Raw genomic sequence first — 14,736 nt, forward strand, 5'->3', positions numbered from 1 at the left:
TTATTATGTCCTCAGTTAAATCAAGTGGTATACCACTAATACATCCTTGAATTATGGAGACTGCAAGGCATGTCACTAGACAGCATAATCAAGCTCGTGTTTAGTGATGGATAGGGGAAGAGAAGAGAGAGAAATAAACTGACATCTGAGGATGTCTAACGTGTACATGAAGACACAGTCCTCACCCTGGAGGAACTCAGAACCTGAAGAAGAGTGACATGGAAAGCTTACAGTACAATAGAGTTTGTAAGAGGGGAGGCCCTGTTGCAGGAGTTAACAACACAATACCTAAGTGTTTCCAGGCCACTTTCTTGCTAACTTATTTGGGCAAGATACTAAGTTGACTGTTTTTTATTTCTGTCGTGCATCAGATTGATTCTGAATATCAAATACAGAACCTGATGGATCATAGTGCTCAAGTGTTGGACCCCCACCCACCACCCCTCACTGACCTTCCAGGGAGGAACGTGACCAGAAGCTTCTTAGAAGAGAAGCAGCAGCAAAGGGAAAGTAACATGGCAAGAGAAGGCAGCCAGCAACTCAGACTGCTTTGTGATTCCGTTATCTTCCAAGGCAGCATTCCTATCAAAATTGTTTTGTCTGTTTCGCTATGAGTGAAAACTTCTAGGACAACTAGTAGCTCCTGTGGGGTTTTGTTTTCTGGCTTGGTTTTGTTTTTTGTCAGCACTGAGCTGAACATACACTGTTAGTATCAGCAACTCTTAACTGATAGCAAGCCAGGAAGCCAGGGAGTGAGAACAATCTAGCATTTGTTGTAGGAGATACTCCCAAAGGACAGGTACAATAAGACATTCTTGTTGGTGAGGCCCGAAGTAGGCTGATAAAAACAGCAAGTGGAGGAACAGATCGATAAGCAGCAGGAACCAAGACCTGTAGTTATGATAACAGTTTGTTGAACTACAGATGGAGACACACTCCGAGAGCACAAATTCAGTGTAAAACTACAAAGCTGGATTTCCACATCCAGGAAGTAAATAGTCCAGAGCGGTTGCTAAGAGAGAGAAGTAATAATAAAAAGTTCAGAAAACAAAGAGTGAAGTTGGGGGGAGGGGTCCTTGTATCCACGGTTTTTGTTTTTCCCACAAATTCACGATGTCATCAATTTCCCTTGTGTGACAGCGAAACCAGGAATAGTGGACGCCAGTGTTGAGTTTTCCTCCTCTCTTCACAGGGCTCAGCCCAAGAGTGAGAGGTGTAAAAGAAATAGTTGTCATACTCCGCACCTGTTTTCACACACCAGTCAGCAGTGAGACATAAAGCATGGTAACAAACCCGAATGCCAAGGGCAGATAATATCTTGTTAGGAAGGGCAGTCCCAGGAGGAAGCCGTGCCTCAGCCCCCATGCTTCAGTGCCCACCTCGGCTCCTGTGGGGCTGCCTGCCTTTCCATTCAGAGCCTCAGGGCACTTTGTCGACCCAGGAGGCACACCCATCACTCAGGCGAAAGCCAGAAGGATTATGGCCGCAGGAGTCCTGGTAAGCCAGCCACAGATCTTCACTGGTGCCCCTACAACCAGTCGGCTAAGCATGAGGGGGCTTCCTGCCCACTTATCCAAGCATCTCTTCCCAGCCTGGCGAAAGAGGAAGTCGCCTTTGGGAAAATTGGGAGTAAGGGTGGAACCTGAAGTGAAATTAGGACAAAGGGGCAGTTCTCCTGTTCTAAGGAAGGAAGCGTTAACAGGTTTAGGCTCCTATAAACACCATGGGAGAAAACACTAGGTTGGTGGTCTTTTCTCCTCCCTGGGGGTGGGGGACACAGAGAAGCTGGGACTAGTAGAAAGGAGAGAGATGTGCAATACTGCTCTTTGGCCTGTCCTGCCCCAATTATAGTCTGGTGAAGGGTAAAGTCCTTCGGGTCTGGCACACAGCTAGCAGCAGGTATGGGTCAGCCATTGCTGATATTGTTGGTTTAGATAAACTCTACATCCACTGCAGGGCTCAAACCCACGACCCCGAGATCAAGAGTTGCATGCCCCCCCGACTGAGCCAGCCAGACGCCCCAATTGTTGGTATGATTATTAACAATGGTTCTGAACTTTTCTAGAGGTCAGATGAAAGCCATATATACTTGCTCCCCAGGAAAACACCCACAAGTATACACGCACCTAATTTCCCAGATGATTTTAGGGGATAACCTCTGGGTGAAATTGGATTAAGTCACATAACTTCAGCGTCTCCAACTGTAAAATAGGACTGTGTCCCCCTTATTCATAAAATAATGTATGTTAGGAAGCTGGAGGAGGGTGGTGCTGGCTGCTATTCAAGCCATGGCATTTATCTTAGATCTCTAGATTCCTCTTTCTCTGCCCACCGCTGAAGAGTGGGTGCTCCTAAGGTCTCCAGCGTAGATTAGATCTCTTCTCATTCTACACACTCTTTTCGGCCCCCTTATCTGCATCCACAGGTTCAGTAATCTCCATGCTAGTGCTCCACACCCCCATGCCCAGCCTGGTCTTCCTGCCCAACTTCCAGACCCACGTAACAATGGCCCATTGGGTATCTGCTCGTGCCTGCCTTGGGCACCTGCAAATTCTCCTTGTTCACAGCTGAACTCATCACTGCCCCCATCTCAGTGAAAGGCTCCAATGTCCACCCGGCTGGGAACCTGCTTGCAGTCCTTGACTCCTTCCTGTCCCTTACAACCTCCTTCCCTCAACATCCACCCAATCAATCACCTGTATGTACTGATATGTGCTAGCCCCCGATACACTTCTTCTCTAACTCCACTTCATTCCTATCACCATAATCCAGGCTACTTCTCCCTGAGACTCTCACAACAGCTTCATTAGTTGTTGACCTAGCTCTTAATCATCCTCTGGGTTTACCCTTAAGGGCTATTTCCTTCAAGAAGCCTTCCCCCACCACTAGTGTTTCTAGTGCTCTTACCCAGCAACCGTACGTCCAAGGCACTGCACCTGGCTATCATGGGCTCCACCCACCAGGAGCGCCTGGGAGTCAGTTGTCTGTCCCCACTAAACTCTAAACTCCAGGAGCTCAGGGCTGAGTCTCTTCTGCTTCCCACGATCTCAAGCAGCTAACATCAAGACAAAGAACAAGAGCTGAAAATACCTGTTGAATGTTGTTGAAAAGCTTTTGTGGCTTGTAAAGTCACACTTAGCTTCTCAACTCGCGCTTCCTCAAATACATCGCCTACTTTTACAAAACATCTGCTCTGCTTGTTCTGTTTTGGAGTGGCAACCCACAGTGTAGAACCATGCTTTGGACAGTGTAAAGAAACTATAGAAACCATGTCAAAATCCTTAGAGCAACTCAGGTCGAAGCCTCCCTGGATTCATGTGGGTAGCAGTGTGTTACTGAGCACCCTTAGCCACTAGAATATTCCTGTTTGGAGTTGGCCGGGGGGTGGGAGGCAGGTGAGAGTTGGTGAAAAGAGCCAATGCATTTCACAAGGAGGGGGTTTTAACTGAAGCAGTGACACAGCCTGCATGAAAAGACTTGCTTGGAGCAGTTGGGAGGGAAAGAACAGTGGGGCTTATTCTAACCCATGTGGGACCCCAGAACATTAATACCCCAGGCTTCCACTTTTCTATGTGGGCAGAATTAAAATCAATGCTCCCTTTTCATTTCACCATACCGACACTGTGAGCACCTATACAAAAGTGGGCCAGAGTTTTATAAGCCGAATGCTCTGTACTCTGTCCTGCACAATGAAAACAGTTAATCAGAATTGCTGTGTGAACTTGCTGATTTTCACTGATTCAGAATAGCGTCAGTGTTTTAATAGATCTAGCTGACTTCATTTCCCCTCACCCTGAATTACTGAATTACTTTTTTTTTTTAAGATTTTATTTATTTATTTGACAGAGAGTAAGAGAACACGAGCAGGGGGAGCAGCAGTAGGAGGGAGAAGCAGAGATAAAGGGAGGAGGAGGCTCCCCGCTGAGCAGGGAGCCCAATGTGGGACTCGATCCCAGGGTCCGGGGATCATGACCAGACCTGAAGGCAGATGCCCAACGACCGAGCCACCCAGGCATACCTGAATTACTCTTAAAAAAAAAAAACAAAAACACAACAGGGGCGCCTGGGTGGCTCAGTGGGTTAAAGCCTCTGCCTTCGGCTCAGGTCATGATCTCAGGGTCCCGGGATCGAGCCCCGCATCGGGCTCTCTGCTCAGCAGGGAGCCTGCTTCCCCCTCTCTCTCTGCCTGCCTCTCTGCCTACTTGTGATCTCTTGTCTGTCAAATAAATAAAATCTTTAAAAAAAAAAAAAAGCTTCTGCTTTCAGTTCAGGTCATGGTCTCAGGGTCCTGGAATCGAGCCCTGCATCGGGCTCTCTGCTCAGCAGGGAGCCTGCTTCCCCCTCTCTTTCTGCCTGCCTCTCTGCCTACTTGTGATCTCTTATCTCTCAAATGAATAAATAAAATCTTAAAAACAAAAAACAAAAACCCCCAAATCCATGTATGTGTCTGTAGTGTGTGTTATAGTGTTTGAAGGAAGTATTAACACTATTCTGACAATGGTCCCCTCCAAAACACTTTTTCCCCCGATTATAAAAGTAATACACACTCTCTGTGGAAAATATACGGAGTTGCGAAAGAAATAATCATTATCAACATTTTGGTCTATTTCTCACTAGGCTTTTGTTATATATGTAAGTTTAAAATCCTGTCTTTTTTCCCTGAATATTGTTTTTCAATTAAAGTAATTTTTAATCATTGCTTCTTTTTACTCAAGTATTACCTTTTCTTTGGAGAAAATCCTAAAAAGGAAAAAGAAAATTTGAATCATTTGCAGTTCCCATCCAGAGGCAATGTTTGTCTTTTCAATCTCATTTCTCAACATACGTTGCAGAAAAAAATAAATTATTAAATGCACCATGACATTCCTTCAGTTGGATGCAGTGTGACTTCTTTACGCATCTCCTTACGTTTGTTGGGCATTAAGTTTGCTTTCCATTAACTGTGCTACAATAAATATCCTTTACGGTGGTTATTTTATAGTGTGCTTTTTTCTTCTTTGAAAATTAAGGATTTTCTACAATTAATTTCAACTTTTGAGAGAAAATTGAAATAAAGGAGCAGGGAAAAAAGTAATACCTAACTTTTGCCTCAAGTCCCATTTTCATTTCAAATATATTTGTTCTTCAAACAGAAGAGAGCACTTGCATAGAAGGATGGGCCAGTGAAACCACTGTAAAATGCCTAGATATATATTTTAAGATAAAATTTAAATATAGTTAGCAAAGGAGCAATTAACTCTTCAAATTTTTGGAAGATGAAGTCCAGGGCCAGATCTTCCAGGAGTCCAAACAATTTAAAATCATTTCTCACAGTGCTTGGGTGGCTCAGTGGGTTGAGCATTGGCTCTTGGTTTCGGCTCAGATCATGATCTCAGGATCAGAAGACTGAGCCCTCCTGGGGCTCTGCACATACTCAGTGGGGAGTCTGCTTGAGATTCTCTCTCCAACCCTCTCTCTCTGCCCTTCCCTCCAGTCATGCGCACACTCTCTAAAACAAACTAATCTTTAAAAAAAAAACCATTTCTTAATTTTAACACTTACCATTGTTAAAAAAAAAAAAACAAAAACCTGGCCAGAAGAAATGAGCAAAACAAAACAAAAAAAAACCAAAAACAAAAAAAACAAAAAACAACCAAAACCCACTACTTCCGAAGCAATGCCAGAGTTAACATATGATAAACTATTGCTGGGTCAGCGATGAGGGTACAGACATCATACTATGTTTAAAGAAAGCAACAAAAACATCGTTCAAAGGAAACAATGACCCTCAGACTACATCTTAAATCATGCCAGAAATACTCACGTTCCGGTAGAAGAGCTTGTAGGACTCACATAGAACCTGGAAGGGCAGGAAGGATGTGGTCCAGACACTTATGCTAGGACTGTTTCTGAGAGATCCATCTCCCTGCTCAGAGCTCAGGCCTGGAGCCCGGTGTGTGTCTTTGATTATTATGTAACCCAAGTACCAATGACTAATCAAAAGGGAAACCGTATGTACAAAAAAAAAAAAAAAAATCGGTTGGCTGTCCCTCTTAGGGCCTGTCTTTATAAAAAATGTCAACAGGGGATCCTAGCGGTTTTGTCATTTCTTTGGAAAATACCTTGTGTATTATTAAAAGTTACAAATCATCTTCACCAACGACATGTCACTTGGTAACAAGCTTGTATAGCAGAAAAGGCAGGTGTTATCCCTACTTTGTAGATTAAAAAAAACTGAAGCTCAGAAATTAAATGATTTGCTCAAAGTTAATATGCCTGCAAGAGAGAGCGAGACTGCAAACCTGCAGCCTCTCCTAGCCAGAGTCCACACTGCGCTCATCCGGATGGGCTTTGGACGAGTAGGACATTTCCAATATCCTTTTAAAGGGCTGGATGGGGCTCCTTCCAAGCTGGGGTCCCAGTGATCACTGGAGCAAGAGAACTGTCAAACAAAATGTGATCTGTGGCCATCCATTCATTTCAGACAATGGGCCGTGATGTAACAAAACAGGTCAATTACTAGGAACAAGGTGGGGAGAAAACATGTAATGGAGTTTACTTATTACTTTTATTTAATATTCTTAAGAATGTCATAAATGAGGAAACAAGCCCAAGGGTTAAATGAGTTCCTGGACAAAGGGAACTTAGCAAGTTTCCCCTCACAAAAAATGAGTTCATCTCCTCATTCCCTCATTTCAATAGCCATAAAGCTGGGTGGTGACAGTCCAGTACCTGGCTGTTAGGGGCTTGTGATCAATTTTTCTGAGAAGTCTTTCATCTCCAACTTGGCTAGGAAATAAGCTTTTTTCTTCATAGGCTTTATGCTGAGGCCATTAGGGTCCTCACTAGCTATAAGTCCCACTAGGGTTTGGAGAGAAACCTCCAGGTTCAGGCCTGAGCTGCAATTAGGGCCTTTTATTTCCCTAGAAGGCTTACTGAGCAGGGTGTTCCCCTCTGGGGGACGATCAAAACCTCCCTGGCACAGAATCAGCCCCTTCAGTGCTCACATCCTTGTGTTTCTCACTGTTACTAATGCAGCCAACACACTGATCTTCCTGACTTGTGTCCGTAGGAACGGGATCCCACCAAGTGGGAAGTCCAAATGCAAAAAGCAATGTAATCCAGTTGACTTCCCAAAATGTCTAATTGAGAGCAAATGGGAAGTACAAAAATGGATCAATACAAAGTGACAGAGTAAGGCAGGACTCAGGGACTCGGATCAGCTAGGGTCATGACCTCTGCTTTCAACTACGCCATTAAATTGGAACTGTGCCAAACCACGATCAGGACCGCCGTCTTCCATCACTGCCATGAGCACGCCACAGCTAAGCCCCGCAGTGCTGAAACAATGCAGGCTCCCTATCAGCTAATGCCGTATGCTGAACTCAAGACAGGCGAAAGCAACACTCAAAGGAAGCGCCGCTACATTAGAGACATCACAAGGCTCAGCTTCAAAACCATGGTGCAACGCCAGAAAGCAGTGCAGTGGCATTGGAAGGCTTTAGGCTGACCGCCGGTGATAATGGGAGGCAGGACCTGACTCGAAGAATCTGGGTATATAGCTGCAATGGAGTCACACTTCCCCCACGGTTAGGGTTCAGAGACTGCAGCATCCTTTTCTGTACCCATAGTAACCACCAGCACTGCTTTCTTCGATGACAAATAATAATGTCAAGTGAACTGCTTTGAAGGGCAACAGCCTGGCCGAAGTCTTCCCTAATACCCGAAAGCCAAAGTTGGCTGCAACTCTGGGAAAGGCAGGGTGGCAAGGAAGAAGGGCTCTAGCGGGGAAATTAAGAAACATGGATCCCACTCCCTGGTCTGTATCTGACCAGCTGCACTGAACTAGGAACGCAATCTCTCTCTCTGGGCTCAGATTCCTTATCTAGAAACCACGGGGTTAGCTTGTGTTTGCCACTAATGTCCCTCCAGTGCCAGATCTTCAGTGTTTGAAGGATCCCATGAAATTAGCTAAAGAGACCCTTTTGCTGGAAATGTAAAGTATGGAGTTGCCTCTCAAGAAAATTCGAAGTTCAAAATCAAAGTAAAGAATGAAAAGAAAGAAATGAAAACAGGACAGCCATCTCAACTTGAAACTCTTCTGTTACAAGAACAGCAAAGCAACGCATTCAGACTGTTTGGGAGGAATAGAAAAGCACAAACTGCAAAACAGGAAATCCATTCTTGGCTTGGCTGGCAGTCAAAAAGCCATGGGCTGGTGAAAATTTAGATCCATTTAAATTTTTAATTTCTTAAAGCTAATAAAGTCCCCAAATTAGTGAATTATTCAGATGGCTGCTACAAAAACACAGAATTACTGCCCCATCCCAGGCTTTTTAATCCGTCCTGTTTTTCTCCAGTCCTATCTGTGAGGGTGTGACGGTACAAGGAAGGCCATTTCCACCTGTGCCTCTGCTGGGTACCGACCCTTTCGCTGTTCACCATCATAACCACTGTTTTATGGACAACAGGCTAACACGGCCTCGGATTACAGGTCAATGTAGACCAACCTTACCTCTCCAGATTGTGTATCAGCTCTTGAACTTGCAGGGACCACAATTCCCACACCTTTGATTCCTCCAGTGCCTTGGCTACAGCAAGCACTCAAATGATTACTAATGACTAAGAAAAGCACTCACCAGTCTCTTCAGGTATGTCAGACTACATGACCAGGTTTATATTTCCAACCTCAGTTTGAGCAACAAAATCATTTTTTAAAAAAGGCATCAAGAGATAAAAGCTTACAAAAATGAACTTAATAAACACTGAAACCAGATTTCCACAGAAAGCAGAAAAATAATTTATTCCAGTAGATGGCAGAAATAAGAAAGTCATCCTGAAAATATACTTTGGTGTAATTCTGTTGGAACAGATATTGCCTCTGAACATGCTCTCTGCTCTCCCACTGACTGCCCCTCTGGATTCTGTCTTGTGACAGTTATAAACACTTCGCTGAGTCCCTTGCTGTGACCAGGCAGGAGTCGTCTTCGAATTCACAGGTTCCCAGGAGAGAGCAATGTATTTCCCAGAAGAACAGCACCTTCTAGCTCAGAAAAGTGCATGAATGCTGTAGAGAGTCAGCACAGTTTAGGTTTAAGTAGGCACATAATTTGTCAAAATGTAAAAAAGGTGACAGGAAAAAATACTGCATTGTAGAGTAAGATATTCAAATGTGGTGTGAGTATTTAAGGCAGCTGATGGCCGAAAGAGGCGAGTCAAAGAAGGTGGTCTGGGTTTGGAGTTGACTTTGCATCTAGAGGAATTCTCTTCGTGACCTGCAAAACAAAGCCGTTCTAGTAACTGATCCTGATGCCATCCTTAAGAGGGCAAAAGGTTAGTAACATCAAGGAAAGTCAATCAGGCCAATAATTCAAAAATATATATAGGTGCTCAATAAATACTTGACTGAAAAGTGAGCTCAAGTATGTCCCAGTTTGGGCAGGTTTTGCAGGGCTATGACGACAGGTCTGATTACCAAAGACATTACCGAACCGAGAATCATGAGTCACAGTTTGACTGTGTCATGGAAAGCAGGGAGTGGACTCAGACTGATCCTACTGGAATCCATCGAGTTCACTTCAAGAATCTGTATTTGCCCCTATCCTCTTACAGCTAGGAAACATTGAAAATAGGAATCTTCACACATCAAACTGACAGCACTGGTCGCATAGACTCCTTTATATAAAACTTATTTTAAAGAACTAGATAGGGGCACCTGGGTGGCTCAGTCAGTTAAGCGTCAGCCTTCGGCTCAGGTCATAATCCCAGGGTCCTGGCATGGAGCTCTACATCAGGCTCCAAGCTCAGCAGGGAGTCTGCTTCTCCTTCTCCCTCTTCCTGCCACTCCCCCTGCTTGTGCTCTCTCTAGCTGTCAAATAAATAAATAAATAAATAGATAAATAAATCTTTAAAAAAGATAAAATAAAGGACTATATAAACAAAGCCACATATGCTACTTTCAAAATTAAAAGCCAATAAAGAGAATATAAAAATCCAGTGAACAGTGGCTTTCAAAGGAAATTTCTACACAAAACCTGAACTGGCAGAAAAGAAAACAAGCCAGTTACACAGTTCCTGGGTGGCTCAGTAGGTTAAGTGTCTGCCTTTAGCTTGGGTCATGATCCTGGGGTGCACAGATGGAGCCCTGCATCAGGTTCCCTGCTCAGCGGGGAGTCTGCTCCTCCCTCTGCCCCTTCCCTAATGTTCGTGCTCTCTCTCAAACAAATAAAATCTAAAAAAAAAAAAAAAAAAGACAACGATGACAAGCTATTTATGACACACAATTTGCCAGAATGTTGAGGGTTAGGTGCAGGTGGGCAAGGAGCTAGTTAAACTGGGAAGAGATGTGGTTTATAGGCAGGCATGTCTGACAAGACTGAAGGTCAAATAGTACGTAGTAGATCTGATGGGCCTTTGAGATTTTCCCAATCAGTTAGCACAACCGGGAAATCCACAGGGCAGTGTGGTAAAATGATGGGTTTCCCAAGGCCTGGGGTCCATAATGCCCCAAACCAAACACAAGATGGGTGGTAAGTCTTACTGGAACCAGCTGGGGCAGTCCAATCACCCTCAATATGGAAAGCACCAGACTGCTGGACCCACTAAAATACATTCGACTCAAGATACAATCAGAGGACTGTTTTTACAATATACTAGGAAAATAACCATATCGGGCCAGGGAGGGTCAATTACCAGAGCTACTGGTTTCTTGTGGCCTCATGGGCTCATAAAATCTTTAATCTAATGATCATTTCCTCTTCTCCTCCTTAGGCCAGCAGAACAATCCATCTGCACAGACCTGAGTTCCAGGCAGATAATAAATTTAACTTAAGAATACTGAAGCGGTGAATACAGATGTTTTTTGTGTTAATTTTTTTATGATACACACAGATCAGACCTCCTCACAGTTTAGACCTTTTTGGACACAGAAGGGAAAACTAAGTCTTCACCTTTGGAATACCACAAAGAATCAGAAAAATTTTCACTTAAGCTCAGTGATACCAGTTTGAGATAAATGTGAGTCAGTGTTATGTTAAATAGCATGGACCTGTGGTTTGATCTGGGAGTGAATTAAAGAAGCCCGTATTCTAATTGTCTCTCTTGACATGAAATAGCCGTTTGGGGGTGGGTGGAGAGGAACTCAACCAAAGGGTCCGTGTTCTCATTTTATAAAATAAGGAAATCATTAAGGCTACTTTCAGATACAATGGGAGAATGAAGACAACATAAAAATATGAAGGGCAGAACCAGCAAATCTGTTCAGGGGAGGATGAGTGAATATATTTTTTTAATCAAAGAAAAGGTTTCATTTTTATCTGTATTTTTTCATTTTAGATAAATTCACAAAACAATTCCTTCTTTATAATTCTGTGTAAGATACATGTTTATTATAGATTAACTACAAGAAACATTTAAGCAAACGAAAGGTCTGTGTATTTAACAAGTCAAGGCAATGCACAAAATTAAAGGCAAAAACTGGAGAGCTAAATACATCGACAGAGAAAGGAAATCACTTTGAAACAAGTGGCCAGTAAAGTACAAGGATTTGCAAGCTGTACACTCAGAGAAAACATCAGAAAGAATTGACAGAACGGGTGAATGAAGGCAAGAGAGCAAAGAGAAGGTCTGCAGAGCAAAGAGAATGTCTGCAGAAGAGTGTGTTTACTTATCTACCTTCTAAATTAATAGGGCAGTGAGAGACAGGAAAGGCTAAGCAAAATTCATTAGGTCAAGAACATGGAAATGGCAGGGCTGGAACCAACAGGTCTCCGAGCAAAGTAGTGAAAGAAAGGCTGCAAAAGTGGTTTGAAGGCAACTAGGAAGGCCTTGACCACCAACTTAGGAAGCTGGACATAACCTGCGGTTAGTCATTCTTACCTTCTGTGGCTCACGGGGACTTTGGCGAACCCAACAAAAGCTGTGCTTCCTACATGTTACAGAACATCCCAAGGGTCAGGTACCCACTAAACTCAGGGACTTCAAGTTTGAAAACAACAACCACCACCACCCTGTAGCAGCCTACAGAGAACTACTGAAAGCTTCTGGGGCAAGCAATGGTCTCTTTCAGGAAGTGCTGCATCAAGAAGACAAACAAGGTGGTGTTTTGTAGACATGGTGACTGCAGAAAGGGGGGCCTGATGAAGAGCCACTGTAATAACCCGGAGCCACAATGATCTGGCTCAGAACTTCAGGTGCCCAAAGGAGGAACAGGGAGGAGGAGCAGACATAACAGCCATTAACAGGATCCACTGGATTCAAGGAAGAGGAGAAAGAGGTGATTGAACAGGTTCTGACTCTAAATGACAGCGAAATCTGTAACCTCAGGAATTGAAACAGATACGACAGTTTGAAGTGGCAGCAGCATATCCGGTCAGAGAGAGCAGAGTAAAAGATATACTTTTTAACCACAAAACACCTTGCACCGTTTAACTTTTCGCAAATACGGTTTCATTTCAACCTCTCAACAGATAACGAACCTCTTCAGAGCCCACGCCTTCACCAAAATCCCTACTCGGTACCACGGACCTCATGAACACTCAACTGTTTTTGGAATGCATAGAAAAACAGCTCCCCCTGGCCAGGGGCCTAATTACCAATATACTTTATTCCTCTACTGTCCAGACTCTGTAATAAAATAGAATGTCTGCCCTTTAGGACGACAGTAAGCCATATAAACTCATCTACAATATTACAATGATGTGGTAAACCACCTAACTTAAAGGCTGCTGGGGCAGAAGCCAAATCCACTCCAAGGAGGTTTCACACTAGCATCGCATCCCCAAGGCTGCAGGAAAATGGGCCATGACAAAAACAGCAATCTTTATGTGACAGTTCCGGAAGCATCTTAGGAATCTAGGAGAGGCAGACAAGGCTAGCAGGGGGCAGAGAGGGAATGAGCACTGTTCTTAGAAGTACCCACAAGATTTCATTTTCATAATGTGCTGTAACTCTGCCTATCATCACCAACACATGAAAGAAAATTGTGGCAATTAAAGTGATTAAAGTAGCGAAAGATCAGCTAGGTGCTTACCTGGGCTATTGAAATCAAGTCAATTCCATCCACACAAAATTATTCTAAAGCTTTCATGACTGTTCCTCATTTTCCTCTGCTAAATACCACGTCTGGCCTACGCCTCCTTCTTTCCAATATTTGGCCTCTATCATGCACAAAATCAAGAGCTTTTCCTTACCAGGGGAAGACAGGCCTAGATCTGGTTTCTGGACTCCTTTATCAACCCACTGTTGTATCAAAGCACGAAGTTCAAAAGGGAATTGAGCTCAGCCTTTTGATTTACCACAAAGAAAAGTAAAGTCTTGTCACAGGAGTTGTCTGCTTCTACGTTAGGCAAAGATTAGATCTCTTCATGCGCTAACTCCAAGGCCTACAGTTACGGTACTACCATAATCACGACCTCAAATGCAGAATAAATGTGACACGACGTTTCTAGTCAGGGTCCTCCTGGTTATGCTCTCCTGCCTCCTGGCATCTGCTTGTAAAGGAACCATTTAATACAAGGGTTCCGAGCAGCCCTGGCTTGTGCTGGGAACCAGAATGCAAACAAGGAATTTGTCAATCACGTTAACTTGAGATTGAAAACGGACAAACGGAACCTTCAGATCCCCACTCGTACTGTTCTTCAGACCCAAAGGGCCCAATTCTCTTTTATTACAAGGGAAGGAAATGAGGCTCAGAGAAATTAAGTGAAAGGCTGGAAGCATTGAGGCCTGAAGGTCTCTGCCTGAAACCCCAATCAACATCCCGACCTAATATCCACTGTAATTAAAAGGAAAGATAACAAACAGGAGAACTTGATGAAAAAAAGGTTAAAAAAATCTTATAAATCAGGAAATACTATATATATATACATTCCCCTTTGGGCAAAGACAGAATTCAAAGGGGAAAAAACAAAACCAAAAACAAACTTGATTACTTACCTAACAGACTGGCAAAAATCCAGGCTGTGAGGAAACAGGCACTCTCATATATTGTTGGTGGAAATGTAAAAATGGTATAATCTCTATAGAAGGGATGTGGTAATAGCTAGAAAAAGCATTTATACCTTTAAACCTGATTCAATTTTCACAGAATCTAATCCAAAGATCAGCAAAAATATAAAATGTCATACGTTTAGGATGATACTGTGCCTTCATCAATAACAACAAAAGACTAGAAACAATCCCAAAGTACATCAATGGCTATAAAAAGAATTGAGGAATATCTCTATACACTGATAAAAGCAATCTCTAAGATATATTTTTCAGTGAAAAAAACCCAAGGTACAGAATAGCATATATAATATGATATCTCTTCTGTAATAGCTGTGTGTAGGGGATATAAACATGCATGTCTATATACATACACATATAGATTTATATGTATGTATGTATGTATTTGCTTATCTTGGCAAAATGAAACACAGGAAGGACAGACCTCTCTGAATGTATCTTGTTTAAAATTTTGACTTTGGAATAGGTTTTACATATTCAAAAACAGTAGCAAATAAAAAAATTACTACGAATTGAACACAAAATAAAACAATCTGATTATATATCAAATTGATAATGATGAGAGGAAATAATTATTTCAAGTGACCTCAGAAAACAACATCTTTTTCCTTATTTGTTTTAAGGACAAATAAAGCAGCAAAGAAATTCTAAACTGCACTTGATAAACTTAGAGTTAGTAGCTATTCTGGTGTTAGTTTGAAACTGTATGTATTGCAGGATAATGAAAATAAGTAAATTACTTATGAGCCA

General features: G+C 42.8%; 1 protein-coding gene across 1 annotated transcript in view; it reads right to left on the reverse strand.

The window, feature by feature from the left end:
• Nucleotides 1–8,755: 8,755 nt before the first annotated feature.
• ATP6V0E1 (ATPase H+ transporting V0 subunit e1) overlaps nucleotides 8,756–14,736 on the reverse strand; it is a 29,368-nt gene continuing 23,387 nt past the window's right edge. Inside the window, exon 4 of the mRNA XM_080803317.1 lies at nucleotides 8,756–9,254. The gene's annotated coding sequence lies outside the window, so the exon portion shown is untranslated. The remainder of the gene's footprint in view (nucleotides 9,255–14,736) is intronic.

The sequence above is a fragment of the Martes martes genome, assembly GCF_963455335.1.
Source record: "Martes martes genome assembly, chromosome: 5".
Taxonomy (NCBI): domain Eukaryota; kingdom Metazoa; phylum Chordata; class Mammalia; order Carnivora; family Mustelidae; genus Martes; species Martes martes.